At 45.2% G+C, this 14,299-nt stretch overlaps 1 protein-coding gene and 1 pseudogene across 5 annotated transcripts in view; both read left to right on the top strand.

Moving 5' to 3' along the window:
* LOC123809196 (myosin phosphatase Rho interacting protein) overlaps positions 1-14,299 on the top strand; it is a 171,970-nt gene that overhangs the window by 52,088 nt on the left and 105,583 nt on the right. The window lies entirely within an intron of this gene.
* On the top strand, positions 8,192-9,504 carry LOC123809484 (annotated as a pseudogene).

Genomic DNA, 14,299 nt, shown 5'->3' with positions numbered 1-14,299 from the left:
CAGCCCCGACCCAGGTGTACCTGGGCATGGTTGCTACGTAAACATTAACTTTTGGGAATGTGAAGTGCAATCAGAGTGTCATTGTAAACAGGGTTATACTATTTCTTGGCAGTGCTGTAGCAGCTTATACTGGAAGAGGGCAGGTATTGGGGCTGAGCTTTAGATGAGAGTCCTTAGCAGGAAACAACCCAAATACCTCACGAACCCTTACCTCACTGGGTCATGTCCGGCACATGTGTCCCCCCTTTCTGTCCATTCCCTCTCCTGTCTCATGCATCTCTCCCTCTCCCCCGTCCCTCCCTCTCCCGCTCCTCCTCTTCTCCCCCTCTTATTTGGAATTGCCCATTTTATCTCATTGCTCACTTCTAACATATTCTCTAAGGCATTGTCTCTCCTTCCTCCAAACAAAGGCGGTGTTATCATGCAAAGTGTAGCAAACGCAGAGTCACTATTTTCAAATAAACTTACTTCATCCATGTAGACAGACTCACTTGCTCTGCTTCATATCCTGACACTTGTTATGATAGTGTGGAAAGCTTGTATTACTTTATCAGGAAAAGAGTAACTGCTATGAGTCTGTGTCAGATACACACTGTTATTTATTTTTATTCTACACAAACAACAGCCTTGTCCTTGAGGTTTGGGTTTTAGAAAGGTGCACATCTGTAATCCTTTGTCTTCTCTTTCTTTTTACTGTGGTAGGAATGGGGATGGGGGAGGCCAGGGCATGATTGGTGGGAACTTTTGAAGGTGCCCCTGATGCTCCTTTCTTTCTCTTTATTTGCTTCCCTTGGCCCACTGGACCAGGCCACAGCTGTTGCTGAAGTAAGCCCAAATCCTACCTTTGTTAAGCAGGAAAAGAGGAGTGAAGGTTTCCTCTGAGGGTCACTCAGCATTTTTACCGTTTTTTTTTCCCCCCCTGCATAGGCCCTGTAGGGAAAGACAAAAGCTCATGCAGGTTATGGTGATGGACATTGAAATGTCTTCTTGTATGAGAACCTACATCCTGTGCTGTGGACCCCCGTGCATGCACCAAGAGCAGTGTTTGGGGAGGAGGGCTGTCACTGCTGCCCGGAGAAAAGGAAGGCCCAGATATCTGCAGAAGGGAACGGACATGAAAACGTGTATCTGTTTTGTTTGCTCATTCATTAAGTTATTTGTGTGATCACAGGTGTTTGTTCTTCAAGGATGTTGTGAGGGTGGCCTGTGCAGTGATTTGAAGGGGTAAAAGCAGGGAGAAGTCTGCTGTATAGATCCTCTGGTTTAGTGGTATATAAGAACATCTGTTAGCCTGGTAGCAGTTTTGGTTTCCTCCATATATTATTAGCCTTATCCTGTCTGGAAAAAAAAGCGTTTGCCTAATTTTAGAACACATTCAGTTATGTGGTTTAAATTTTATAATAAACCCCAAGTCAAGTTTCTAAACTGTAACAACCTTAGAAATGATCTTTTCATAACTGCTTCGGGCAACACAAACTTTCCTCCACCAAATGCCCTATTTGAGGTTGTTGAATTAGAGGAACAGTTCTTTGTTTCTAATGGTCTTACCCAATGAAGAAAATAATGCATGAACACATCCTAAAGAGAAGTAGCACCCAGAGCTAACTGCTTACCTGAGGGCCCAGGAGGTCAGTCTCTCCGACCTGTGAAAGTTATTTTATATTCTCATTGGTGTGACAGTTGGGCAGTGTTTTGGAGGGTTATGTAATGTGTATCCATTTCTCTTCCTGTACCTCAGTGTTTACTTTGGGATCTTATTATGCTCCCCGACATACACAAAGGCTGAAATAAGCCCTGTGGGAATTTTAAAAGTGTTGTTGGGGCTTTTCCCCCAAATTAATATATGCATGCATTTTGCAGTCAAATAATGTAACCAGAGGCTTGTAATGCAAGTCCACTACTCTTCCCCCCTTCTTCCTTATTCCTGAGCCTGTTCCCAGAGGAAGTATAGCTAGAGAATTCTAATACTTACCTCTGTGTTCATAAGTCACATGTTTATACTGTTACTTCTTGAGTTTTTGAAGATAGGGATTAGTTCTTTCATCTGTGTGGTTTGCCACACACAACGCACACCTCCGTATGTGCAGACACATATGTATTCTTGCATCTTTCCTCAGCCTTTCTCTATCCTACCAATATACTTAAATATTAGGGTTGAATCAATGTGTAAATGACTATGTGTTTAAATTACTATGTGTGGAAAGTATACATTCAAGTCATGTAGGAAACTAGGATTGTATTTCTTTTCATATTTAGTTTCTCTTGCAGTTAATAATCACCTCCCCCACCTTCATTGTTTGTCTGTTTAACCTTTGTTGAACTCTTAACTTTTTGACAGAACTATAAAACTCCTCTTAGTGTGAGCAAGTTATCTAGTACAATGATTCTTTTTTTCAAAGTAACATTCTTGCGGAGCCTTCTGTCGTCTTGTTGCCTTTGGACTGACTCTTCTCCAGGTGTGCTGCAGAGCTCTTGACCTGGGTTTTGCTTCCCATCTGGAAGTTCCATTTCTTTCTCTCCTGGGTGTCTTAGATTGACCTCTTTGTTTGTTTGTTTACTTCTCCATTTGGTGAAGCCCCTTGACAAAGGCACACGGGAAAAGCAAATTTTGAGAGCTTGTATGTTTGAAAATGCCTTTCTTACCCACACTCTTGACTGGATATAGTCTAGCTACTGCTGGACTAGTTATAGAATGTTAGCTAGGAAATAATTTTTCTTGGAAATTTAAAGGCATTCTTCTTTGTCTTTAACTCCTACCATAACTGTTCAGAAGTTCATATACAAAGGCTCTGATTCCTGTTTTTTTGTAAATAAATAGAGTTTTCTCTCTGAAAACTTTTAGGAGCTTCTTGAATTGAGTTCTAAAGTTTCATGAAGATATGCGTTGGCATGGGTTTACATTTTTACATTGAGCTAGAAGCCTGTGTATGTACTAGTGTGGAAATTCTGTCCTTGTGGTCCAGAAAGTTTTCTTGTGTTTTTTTCCTCTGGTAATTTCCTTTGCTTCATTTTTGTAGAATTCCTGTTATTTGGTTGTCAGTTCTTTTGGACAGAGTCTTTAATTTTATTATCTTTTTTGCATCTCTTTATCATGCCTGAGATTTCATTAACCTTGTGTTAAACCTTTTGTTTCTTATTCCAGCTACCATATTTCAGTATTTTTATTCTGATTCTTATGCCAGTGATCATATTTTTAGAGCTCATATTTTGTCCTCTGTGCCCCTTTTTATCTTTTTATAGCATCTTATTCATGTTTCATGAATGCAATACTTTTAATTTCAGTTATTTTGAAGTTTTATTGTCTCTGGTCTGATTTGCTCTCTTCTTAGTTCCCTTTCTGCTTAATTTGGTCTTGGGCTTTCTAAAATGAGTGATGACCCTTAGCTGAGAGCTTGTATTTAAGAAGGAGACTGCAGGGTGTATGTTGGTGTATTGACTGGTTGGCCTTACTTTAGGACAGGCAGGGAACTGGTGACTTTGGGGAGACCTTCAAATGTGTCTAAATATAAAATCTCTCATCTCTAGGCCATGGAGAAAGCCAGTTAGTGATCTTTCTGTTGGGCTGTTTAGTTTCCCCAGACAAGGTCCTCTCATCTCCAGTCCAGGGAGATGTATGGGCAACAGAAGGACTTAGAGTTACAGGGGTAGACCTCAACTCCCAGGGTGCATACTTCCACTGAGCTTCCACCCTCTCTCCCCACAGCAGTGCCTACTGCCGCCTAGTCCAGGGCCTTTCCAGAGACCCACCCACTCTGGTTGCTGTTGGTGGGAGCTAGGCCCCTGGGGTTTGGGGCTCCTTCCACAGGTGCTGACTCGTTCTTCTGCTGTCGGCCTCCCTGGTAGTCAGAGAGACCTGGAGCCTCCAGGCCTTAATCTTTCTAGAGTTCCAGGACAGTGCCGGCCTGTTTCCCCCTGATTCCCTCCAGAGGCTTTCTCTGCTCTACTTAGTTACTTTCCATGCACACAGCCACTTCCTACATTCCAAAATTTAATTAATATTCCCATCTCTGCTGCTGTCTCCTCTCTAGTTTTTTTGTCCTTCAGGATTTATATCTTTTTAAGAATTCCTTTGTGGTCATTTTTATTAGGGCTTTAGCAGGGACTTGAACATGTTCAGCCATGTTTACCTAGCGATCCCACTGCTCCATTTCATGACTCGGTGTGCACACTGAGGGCGCATGCTGGTTGGTGTCCAGGGTGGGCATCTCCCTTCTGCCTTCCCACCCCTGTTTCTGTACTATTGTTATTTTCTGTCCTCATTCTGTCCTGTGTGGGTCATGTTCCTCTGGGTCTCTATAGCTTCTTGTGTGTGTGTGTGTGTGTGTGTGTGTGTGTGTGGTGCTGGGGTGTGTATGTCTGAGAGTGAATGCTCGTGTGCCTGCCAGGCGATGTGTGTATTTTTAGCTTCTGAATTTAACCGTATTGTGTACACCTTTTATTGAGGAAGAGATATTTTCATAAATAGTTGAAATTATGGATTCTTCTGGTTTGAACCAAAGGGTTAATGATGACTGCTGTTCCAAAAAAGTTAGAGAGAGACCGTTTATCTAATCTCCTCCGGTGAATGAGGCCCTTCAGTGATGGGGCCCAGCCATCTCTTACACCAACAATAAGACCCTTGTTGTCATGGACCAGTCAGGCTCTGCAACTGATATCCTGGCTGCCTTGAGAAATGCCATCAGGGAGATCTATGGCTTGGGCCTGTCCTTATCCCAGGGCCACATAGACAAGCCCACATAGTGCTGTTGTATTGTCCTTCTTCCCACATTAAATGTTTTCCTGATGACTCTCTTCTGGGGACCTTTGGAAACCATGGGAGGGGCTGAATTCATTCATTCACTTGTTGTTTGGTTGTTTGCTGGCTGTGTGCCATGGGTGGGCTGGTAGCTGAAAAAATAAAGATGAGAAAGGGTCCTTGCCCTCCAGGATCTAACATTCTGTAGTCAGGAAAACGGAGGGGTCCGCCATCATGGGGTACATAAGTGCTGAGAGGGGTGGGAGGGGGGTGAGGAGAGAGAGAGAGAGAGAGAGAGAGAGAGAGAGAAAAGGAAGGAGAAACACAGGCACACAACCGCTACTCAGCCACAGGAACCAGGCTGGTGAATTCTGGGGCTTCCTGGGAGAAGCAAATTGGGGATAATCTGGAGATGGAGAGGGAGGTGCTTCTAAGTAGAGGGAGTGTCTGACACTGAAGGTGGGACCAGCCAAAGCACCCAGGTGGTAGGAAAAGCTGGGGCTAAAGAAATAGTAGTTTCTCACCCCTACTACCAGAAATAAAGTATGTATATTCATTGTGAAAACTTTGGGAAATGAGAAAGCATGCAGACAACAAAGTTGCCCATATATTAGCCAAAGATAAAAATCTCTTGATATTGTGGTGGTTATATACTGATCTCTTGGGGTGTTGTATACTTATCTGAGGCTTAAAATTAAGAATTAAAAAAACCCTGTCATCTTTAATAGAACTGTTCTAACAGTTCTCATGTTGCCATCAGAAGTATAGTCTTTTTTTTTTTAACAAATTTTTTTTAGATTTTACTTATTTATTTTTAGAGAGAGAAGGGAGGGAAAAGAGAGAGAGAGAAACATCAATGTGTGGTTGCTGGGGGCTGTGACCTGCAGCCCAGGCATATGCCCTGACTGGGAATCGAACCTGCGATGCTTTGGTTCGCAGTCCACTCTCAATACACTGAGCCACGCCAGCCAGGGCGGAAGTATAGTCTTTAATAGCTACATACTCTTCCATCAAATGGCTGTTTGTTCTAGTGCTTACTGTTGGATGTTTTTGTTGGGTTCAAGTTTTTTCTTTTCTTTTTATATAATTCTTCAGCACAGACTCCTAGAGTGTGGTCCAGAGTGTGTACATTTTGGAGGCAGTTGATAGTTGTTGCCAGATCGTGTTCCGGAAACGCTGTACTCCGTCAGCAGTGGGAAGCCGTCTAAGGTCACACACTTTCTCGTCTATTTTCCACATGTCCAGGTCCTACATCCTGGTTTTTGTAGCTGTTTTGGAGATTGTAGAAGGATGCTTCTTGAGTGAGGTACCCCACAGAGGTTTAAGAGTGTATTTGTGGTCTTAAAGAACTGAGGTAGCCTCATTCATTGGAAGCTTGCAGATAATTGAAAATGTGTATTTTAGATTGCATTTGATCCTTCCACTGTCGACCAGAATCTGTACAAAGAGAGCTAGGGTGACTGGCACCTCACCCCACCCTCTTGTGACCCCTTCTTCTGAGAGTTGGGTGGGCTGTTGAGGATACCCTACGGCAGGGGGTAGAAGAAAGTAGGGTGCTGCACTCAATGTCCTGCCCTGATTCAGTGCCACCCAATGCTGCTGTGAGGCGGTGACTTGCACAGCTTGTATAAATGCTAAAACTGACCAGACAGCTGTAGCAGAGAGAGTGGAGTAGCCTGCAGGGATCTCAGCTCTCACTCAGCTCCTCTCTTCTCTTCCCTGGAATCTAATCCTACCCCTGCCACACTCCAGGCCCCTTGCTCTGAACCCTATCCATTTGGCCTTTCAGCATTGGGATCGAAACAAAGTCATTTCTGGCTCCAGAAGGTCCCTGCTCACTTAATTCCCATGTCTCTAAAAATATCTGAACCACTTCCTGTCCAGTCTCCTCCCTATAGAATATGATTCTTCCCTACCCCTCAACTTAGGGGAAGAAATAAGATCTCCCTCTCATTGCTCTCTCCAGGCTCAGAATGGAATAAATAAGAAATGGCTGAGTTTCCACAGTTAAAAGGGGGGAACTGCCTTTGTTCCATCTAGAGGACTACCATTGCACCTAGGTCCAGGTCTACACTGGAGGGCCCTGCCTCCTGCTCCGAGACAGGATTCAAGGAGGAAGAAAGAGGGGGGCAAGTATGCGGACCCCTTTCATCCTTCTGTGTGTTGGGTGGCAGGGAGCCTGCCGGTGAGTCTTGGTGTGGGAGTAAGGTTGGGCTCTTGGGCCCTTGGCTGTGAGCCTGCCTGTTCAGCACAGACCAAAAGGGAGACTGTGGGAAGTCTCCAGCCTCCTAGCAGCTTGAGGCTTCCAGAGCTTTCTCAGGCATTCCTGCATTGGGATGGGGCCTTAGACCCCTGCCCTGCCCCACTCCCAATTCTTGGATGCTTGCCTAATTGAGGCTTTATTTATTTCCACATTTTCCCAGCTCTGTATAAAAACACAAGCAAGTGGGTGAGGCCTACAGATACTCTGAGAGTATGGGGGTGGGGTAAAGGGGTGGCTGGGAGGGGAGGAATACTCAAGGGTCTGCTTCCTTCTTTCAAGAGAGCTGTGGAAAGGAGGAGCAGGGAGAGGGAGCTAGGGCAGAGCAGCTGCCAAGCAGAGTAGGGAAGAATTCCACCCCCTCTCCCAAACCCAAAAATAGCCGTGTCAAAGGCATAAGCTTTGCAAATGGGGAACCAGCTGAACACTGTTTGCTCCTCCTCCTCCCCCTTCCATCCAGGCCCCTTCTTTCTAACCTCTTGCCCAGTCACAGAAGGAATGGCTCACCCAGTACTATGCCCTCCCTGGTTCCAGCAGAGAACTCCCAGTGTAACTGAATCCCATCTGAGTGCACTGACAAGGCACCATGTCCTTAATGGGAAAAGCCATCCCTTTATTTGCTCTTCTTGTAACTTTAAATTTTCCTATTTAGATTTGTTAAAGTGTTGCAAACCTTTAACTAAAATGTAGACAATAAAAAATACATAAAGATTGGTTTGGATCTTGAAACTAAGGGTAGCATATATATGCAAGAGAGCAGATGCCATGAAAATGGCTGCTTTTTCCAATTATAAAATTAACATATTTATTGTACCAATTTTGTAAAATCAGGGAAGTACAAAGATGAAAAGATAAACCAATTATCCAAAGAAATCCTCTGATGTGAATGTTGTGGAGTTTAAATGATGACAGGACCTTTTCTGTTTTACTGGTTTAGAGTTAGTCCCAAAGGAGAACTCCTTCAAGGCGCCACACCTCTGACGTCAACCTGTCACGGTTGACAGTCAGCAGGGGGCGCTCAGGAATGGGCCAGCCTTCCCGAGGGGCTGTGTGTCTTCTCCCTGGGGGTGGGGCTGACTCTTGGAAGCTGTCTTAGTTCATTGGGCTTGTATAAGTTCCATAGAGTGAGTTTCTTATAAACAGTAGCAATTTATTTTCATAGCCCTGGAGTCTGGAAGTCCCAGATCAGAGGTAACATGGTCAAGTTCTGGGGAGGGTCCTCTTCCAGGTTGCAGATGGCGGACTCCTGTACTCACAAAGCAGAAAGCAGAGGATGCAAGCGCTCTCCTGGCTCCTAGAAGGGCACTAATCCCATTCATAAGGGCTACTCCCTCATGACCTCATCTAATTCTAGTCACCTCCCAGAGACCACACCTCCTAAAACCAGAGTAGGGTTTCAACATAAGAATTTGAGGGAGGGACAAACATTCAGAAAATGAGAGGCCTTTGGTGACTCTGGTCAAGTTTTACCTCTGCACAGCAGCAGTCCTAGGCAGAAGGTTGCATAAATAGACACAAGTGGGGTGGTGACAAGTCACTCCGGGAACTCTCACAACTCACCAGCCCAAAGGGATTCTGACTTGAGATCCAGGTTATTTAGAGTGTCTCTCGCTGTCCCTCCTGAATGTCCCAGGTAAATCTGTCCGGAATTAGAGTCCAGTGTGCACACACTGTCATTAGGAAGACAGCACAACCACTTGGGCAGTCCAGATGCACAGGTCACTTCAAGCGGGGCTTTTCCCCACTATGGAACCAGTCAAAATGAAACTGAATTGGATGAGTCTATCCTCAGGAAATCTGTAGGAAATAGTGCTGGGGAAGATGTAGCTGCCTCTTCTCTGAGCTACACCTTTGCTCCCGGACTTCTCTGGAGCCAATAGCCACCCAACCTAGGGCCCAGGGTGGCAGGCTTAGCCGACTACCATGGGCTCCAGCAATTTGCAGGTGGCCCCGCCAAGGCACTAGTAGGTGTGGCCTCGGCAGCAGAGGAACCACTGCTGCTGCATGGTGCTGGCATCTGTAAGTGGTTCAATGTGGGCATGGGGTTTGGCTTCCTATCCATGACCACCCATGCAGGGGTCACGCTTGACCCACCAGTGGATGTCTTTGTGCACCAGAGTAAGCTGCACGTGGAGGGCTTCTGGAGCCTGAAGGAGGGTGAGGCAGTAGAGTTCACCTTTAAGTACTACACCAAGGGCCTGGAATCTATTCGAGTCACTGGCCCTGATGGGGTGTTCTATATTGCAAATGAGAGATGAACAAAAGGGAAGAATGTGCAGATCAAAAGGAGACAGGATTTAGAACTGTGGGGGTCTAGACTATCATGTCGAGGAATGCAAGCTGCCACCCCAGCCCAAGAAGTGCCACTTCTGCCAGAGCATTCGCCATATGGTGGCCTCATGTCCATTGAAGGCCCAATAGACCCCCAGCTCAGGGAAAGCCAGCCTACTTTTGGGATGAAGAAGAAGAAATCCATGGCCCTGCCCTGCTCCCAGATGCCCAGAATTAAGCTACAGTGTGTCAGAGCCTACCCTTTTGTGATCAGGAAGTTTCAAGGAGCAGGCATCAATCAGCAGAATGGAGAAAGGGGGGACAGGGTGGGTAAGGGGCAGCTGACACTGCCATGTATCTCAGGCTGGGTTCTATAGCCTCAACCCCTCTTTCTTCTTGGTGGAGAGGAGAGGGGAGGCAAAGGAACTTCAACCACATTCTATCCAAATTTATGTGAGGGATTGGGGGAAATCTATCTGTGCATATTTTGTTTGAGTCTCCAGCTTTTGAAAGTGATCTGGACAGGGAAGTTTTCTTTCTAAAGAAGGATATGCAATGATAATATTTCCCTTGCCGGAGTGAAAGATTAACATGAAATCAGATTGATGAACCCAGCCCACAAATTACATTCTGTGGGAGGGAATCTCTCAGGGGTACAGCAGGGTTTTTCCTTATTCCCCACTCTTTGGATAGGGTTCTGAGAGTTGCCGTAAGCAATGGGTTGTGACTGTAGGCAAAGGGGATGGTTGGGGAACAGCTGTAGACCTGCTGCCCCTAAGCTCACCCCCACCCAATTTCTGGGCCAGTGCAACTTTATTTGGTATGTTGGATAACTGTACTTTGGGTCCCACTTTCCTCAGGATGCCAGCTGCACTAGTTGTGTGCAAATGACACATCTTGTGCATTTTAACTTAAAAAAAAAGATTTTATTTATTCATTTCAGTGGGAAAAGAAGGAAAGAAATATCAATGTCTGGTTGCCTCTCCTGCGCCCCGTACTGTGGACCTGGCCTGCAACTCAGGCATATGCCCTGACTGGGAATTGAACCGATGACCCTTTGGTTCGCAGCCCACGCTCAATCCACTGAGCTACACCAGCCAGGGCTTAACTTTTTTTTTTTTTTTCATAATATAAATATCCTCGTTTAGTATTTTTGTTTATTTTAATCTAAAATCCTCATTCCTGCACTGTGTTCTCAGGTACGTGAGTAATCTCAAGGGTAAGTGGGCAGCAGCTCCGGGTCTGCACTTCAGGTATACTTTTGTTGTTTTTATCATCAGGGAGAACTATTTGGAGAGTATTGCCTATTGAACTACCTCCTTTTTGCCAATTAGAGCTGGGTTTCCTGCCATAGTGCCTTCTTAAAACCCTTCCATCTTCAGTGTCTTGTGGAAGACTAGATTTTAATTGGATGGCCCCATTACTTCTACTGGAAGATTGTAGATTGGTCTGAACAGGAATAAGTGGTTGATGCAGAGGTTAGGAGAGGTGGGGCTAGGTGAAAGGCACAGAAGGGAAGCTAAGATCAGGTGAGGGTTACCTGTATATGTTCAACCAAGGATTCCTGTTCCAGACCTCTAGTTCCAGGGTTTGGGACTCATATTACACACCAGAGCCATCCCTTACTAGTTTGAGCTAGGCTTACCATGCACAACAAGGGGTGTGTGTGTGCATGTTAAAAACAAAAACAAGTTAATAAAGATAGGTTTTAAAAACAATACCTCTGTACCCACTTTGAGCTGTCCAGGGATGGAAATATGAAGCAACGACTAAATTCCTCAACTTTTAAAAATTCTTTGCTTTTCCTCTTGGCCTTCAGAGAGACCATAAGTGATGGCTTCTTTGTGACACCCAGGACCAGTGCCCTTTCCTGCTGCAGCAATGACTAATGTCATAGTAGCTGAAGGAGAAAAGTGGGTTTCATTTACATATTGTGATCACCAAAAACCTACCTGACTGTGTTGAAACGGGGCAAATGCAATAGAATGCATTGGGTTATATGTGTCTGATTCTGGGTTCTTGTCTCCTGTAATTGCTCCCCCCTCTAGTTAATGTATTTGTCTCGGCTGGCCACACAGTAGCTGATTTTGGTGATTGCAAAGTGGCCTAGTTTGTATAAATGTGTTGGTCTTTCTCCATGTTCTTTTGAGGTTTTATTGTTTACAGACTTCTTTTTGTATTGAGAAAAATAGTCAAAGCATCTTTGACAAAAGGTTCTGCACCAGGCAAAAAGGGTCTGAAACGTAAGCTTGGGATCCCTCTTGAAGTGAGGGGTCTTGAATCATCCTTTCTTTGGTTCCTCTTCCCCTCTTTTCTATTTTGGACTAGATCTTCTGCCCTAAAAACTTTACTCCTACTTCGTCTCCTTTTCTATCTGCACCCCCCTCAAAAGCCCCCATACCTTCACACACATACATTAAATGTATGGGTGTCACCCCATCTCTTAAATGATTTGTGAAAAAATTCTGAAGAAGCGAAAAATATTCCATCCCTTTTTCTCAATATCCTGAGTCCAGACCTTTCCTTGATAAGTGATTTAGGCCAAACACTAGATTGCTGTGTTTTAATCTCTAATCCTCATGGAGAGGAGCAATGAGTGGGCCTTCATTTGAAAGTGGGGTTGGGAGACCAAGAAAGGGAAGATGAATGTATATCCGTCACTCAGGAACTTTTATGCAGGTGCAAAAATCTTAGGTCAAAGCCACAAGATTATTTAATAGGAGATGGACGAGTGTAACTCCTGTTTACTGCTAGAAACCAAAGCTTTGTGTGAAATTTTGAATTTATTGGGTAGGAGCAAGGGAGGGTAGAAAAGCATGTACCTGTCTATTCTTTCCTCGATTCCTTCTCATTTCTGAACTCCAGGAGACTGAGCCTCCTTGGGCTTTGGCGACCTCCATTACTGGGGACTGTTTATTTGATGGTTGGTTTTGCTGTGCCAGGTACTTCCACTTGCTATCTATCATTTTGTAAAACACATGCTGACTTTTTCCTTCTCCTCATTTCCCTGGGAAAATAAAATGGAAGAATAAATTCTTTGTACTGGGGGGAAAAAAGAAACCTGTAGAAAATAATAGATTGAGACGTGTGGATTTGAATTTCAGTTCTGCCACCTACTAGTTGACATTGAACACTTTTTGTAACCTCTCCAAACTTCAGTTTCCCCATCTGTGGAATGGAGAGAGTAACTGCAGCTTTTTAGGATGATTGTTAACATTGAACGAGAACTCAGGGGAGCTACCTTTCCTGTCTTCCCTGCCACCCTTCTGTGTCATTGGGGGGTTCATCTCAGGCTCTAGGGAGTGGGGAGGGTAACTTGTAGCCACTTCCTTCTCACTGTGGCTCTTCAAGCAGTGAAGGCATGCTCTGCCAGGAAGGCAGGCCCTTCCTCTCAGGTGCAGGAGTGCTTGCCAGCTGCTTAACAGAGCTTAACATTTTGGTAGTATTATATCCAGGGTTTTTGTTTCTTTGTTTTTTGTTTTTTTAACAATGTGTTTCTCATGTTCTTTAAAAGAAAAAAACTTCAAAAACATTTGGACAGTAGTGTAGAAAACAGCAAGGACTCCAATTGTACATACATTTTCCTGTTTGAAGGAATTATTTCTTGAGGGTAGACTTCTGGAACTAGAACTTAAAAGGACAAATAATGTTGATGCTTAGGGATTTTGTTACAAGTTTGTAAACTGCTCAGAGATAGCGGCAGTATGAGTTTCTCTAGAGGGGCCTGTCCAGGCCACCAGCTCCCACAGCTGTGCCTAGAGGGCCTGAGGCTCTGTCTCCCCCTACTGACCCCCTAGGCAAGGCATGGTCTACCTGTGCTTTGTGTGGCAGTCCTAGGAAGACAGGCCTGTAAAGGAAGGAACTTCTGGTTGGGGACAATTATCTGAGAGGTATTTCCAGGTTTTACCTCCCTATTCCTAAGGGCTGTTACTGTTCAATGTAGCCATTTAGTCAAGGCCAGGCCTTGGGGTAGGAAGGTGATGTCTATCAACTCTGTTAAGCTCAACAGGGGCCCCTTCTGTCCTTTGGCCTTCACAAGTTCCTGCCTTGTGTTCTGTTTTGTCAGGCATTACAGGAGACCCCAAAGAAGTAAACCTCTGAGGCTTCCCACTGCCAGGCCCTAAAATGCCTGGGCCTCCAGAGGCAACTATCTCCCTTTGCCTCTTTTCCATGTCTTTATGATGGGGCCAGTGTGTGGCCCAGGGCTGAGGCCTCACATATCAGCCCTGTGGGGAGGAGGAGGGCACATAGAGAAGGTGGAGTGGCTCCATGCATCACTCACTCTTCTGTGCACTGGGAATAGCCTCCCCTTCAGGGTTCTGAGGAGTTAAGGAGATAGCTGGATCGAGTGCCCCATGTGCTGGGTGCATATACCTGTTTGTTACCCAAGTCACACCTGCTGGCGGCTCACCTATCCTCCCTGTCTCCTGCATTTCCAACCCAGCTAATGGGTGCCTATTGCTGAGGACTGTGGCATACCCGAGTCTCTGTGAGAAGCTTCTCTAGGGTTGTTTGGGCCTGCTGGGCAGCACAGAAGCAGATGCTCTGTGCTATTCGCTCTGGGCTGACCTCTAGAAAAACATTTGGATGGGGTTCATTATCCTGCCCTTGTCCCACCAAATCCCATGTCTTCTGGGGCTTGACCTCAGTTATTTATCCCTCTTGTAACCATTCTGTCTAGCATGTATCTGTCCCTAGAGCGAATATTGTACAGCTAGCAACATGTGTCCATAATGCATGCTTGGATGTCTGTGGCTGAGAGTGTGTCCACCTCTAGGTATAGCCAGCCTCTCATGTTCAGTTTTCTATGGGCCATCATGTTCAGTTCTTTCTGTGGGGTGCCTCCTATCTCCTTGTCTTACCTGTACTGTTTAATCCGTTCCCTCCACCCCCCCTGAGGTCTTGTCTCCTTTGAGGCAGGTGGTGTGGTAGAGCAAATACTGAGCTGAGAATCAGAAGTCCTGGTTACTTCAGGCAGCTACTGAGTCACTTTTACTTCCTGACATGTTGGTGAAAGTCTAGAGTAAAAGTCT

This window comes from Phyllostomus hastatus, unplaced genomic scaffold, assembly GCF_019186645.2.
Source record: "Phyllostomus hastatus isolate PE091 unplaced genomic scaffold, TTU_PhHast_1.1 phas_scaffold_55, whole genome shotgun sequence".
Lineage (NCBI taxonomy): Eukaryota > Metazoa > Chordata > Mammalia > Chiroptera > Phyllostomidae > Phyllostomus > Phyllostomus hastatus.
This window is presented reverse-complemented; position numbering and strand designations above follow the sequence as displayed.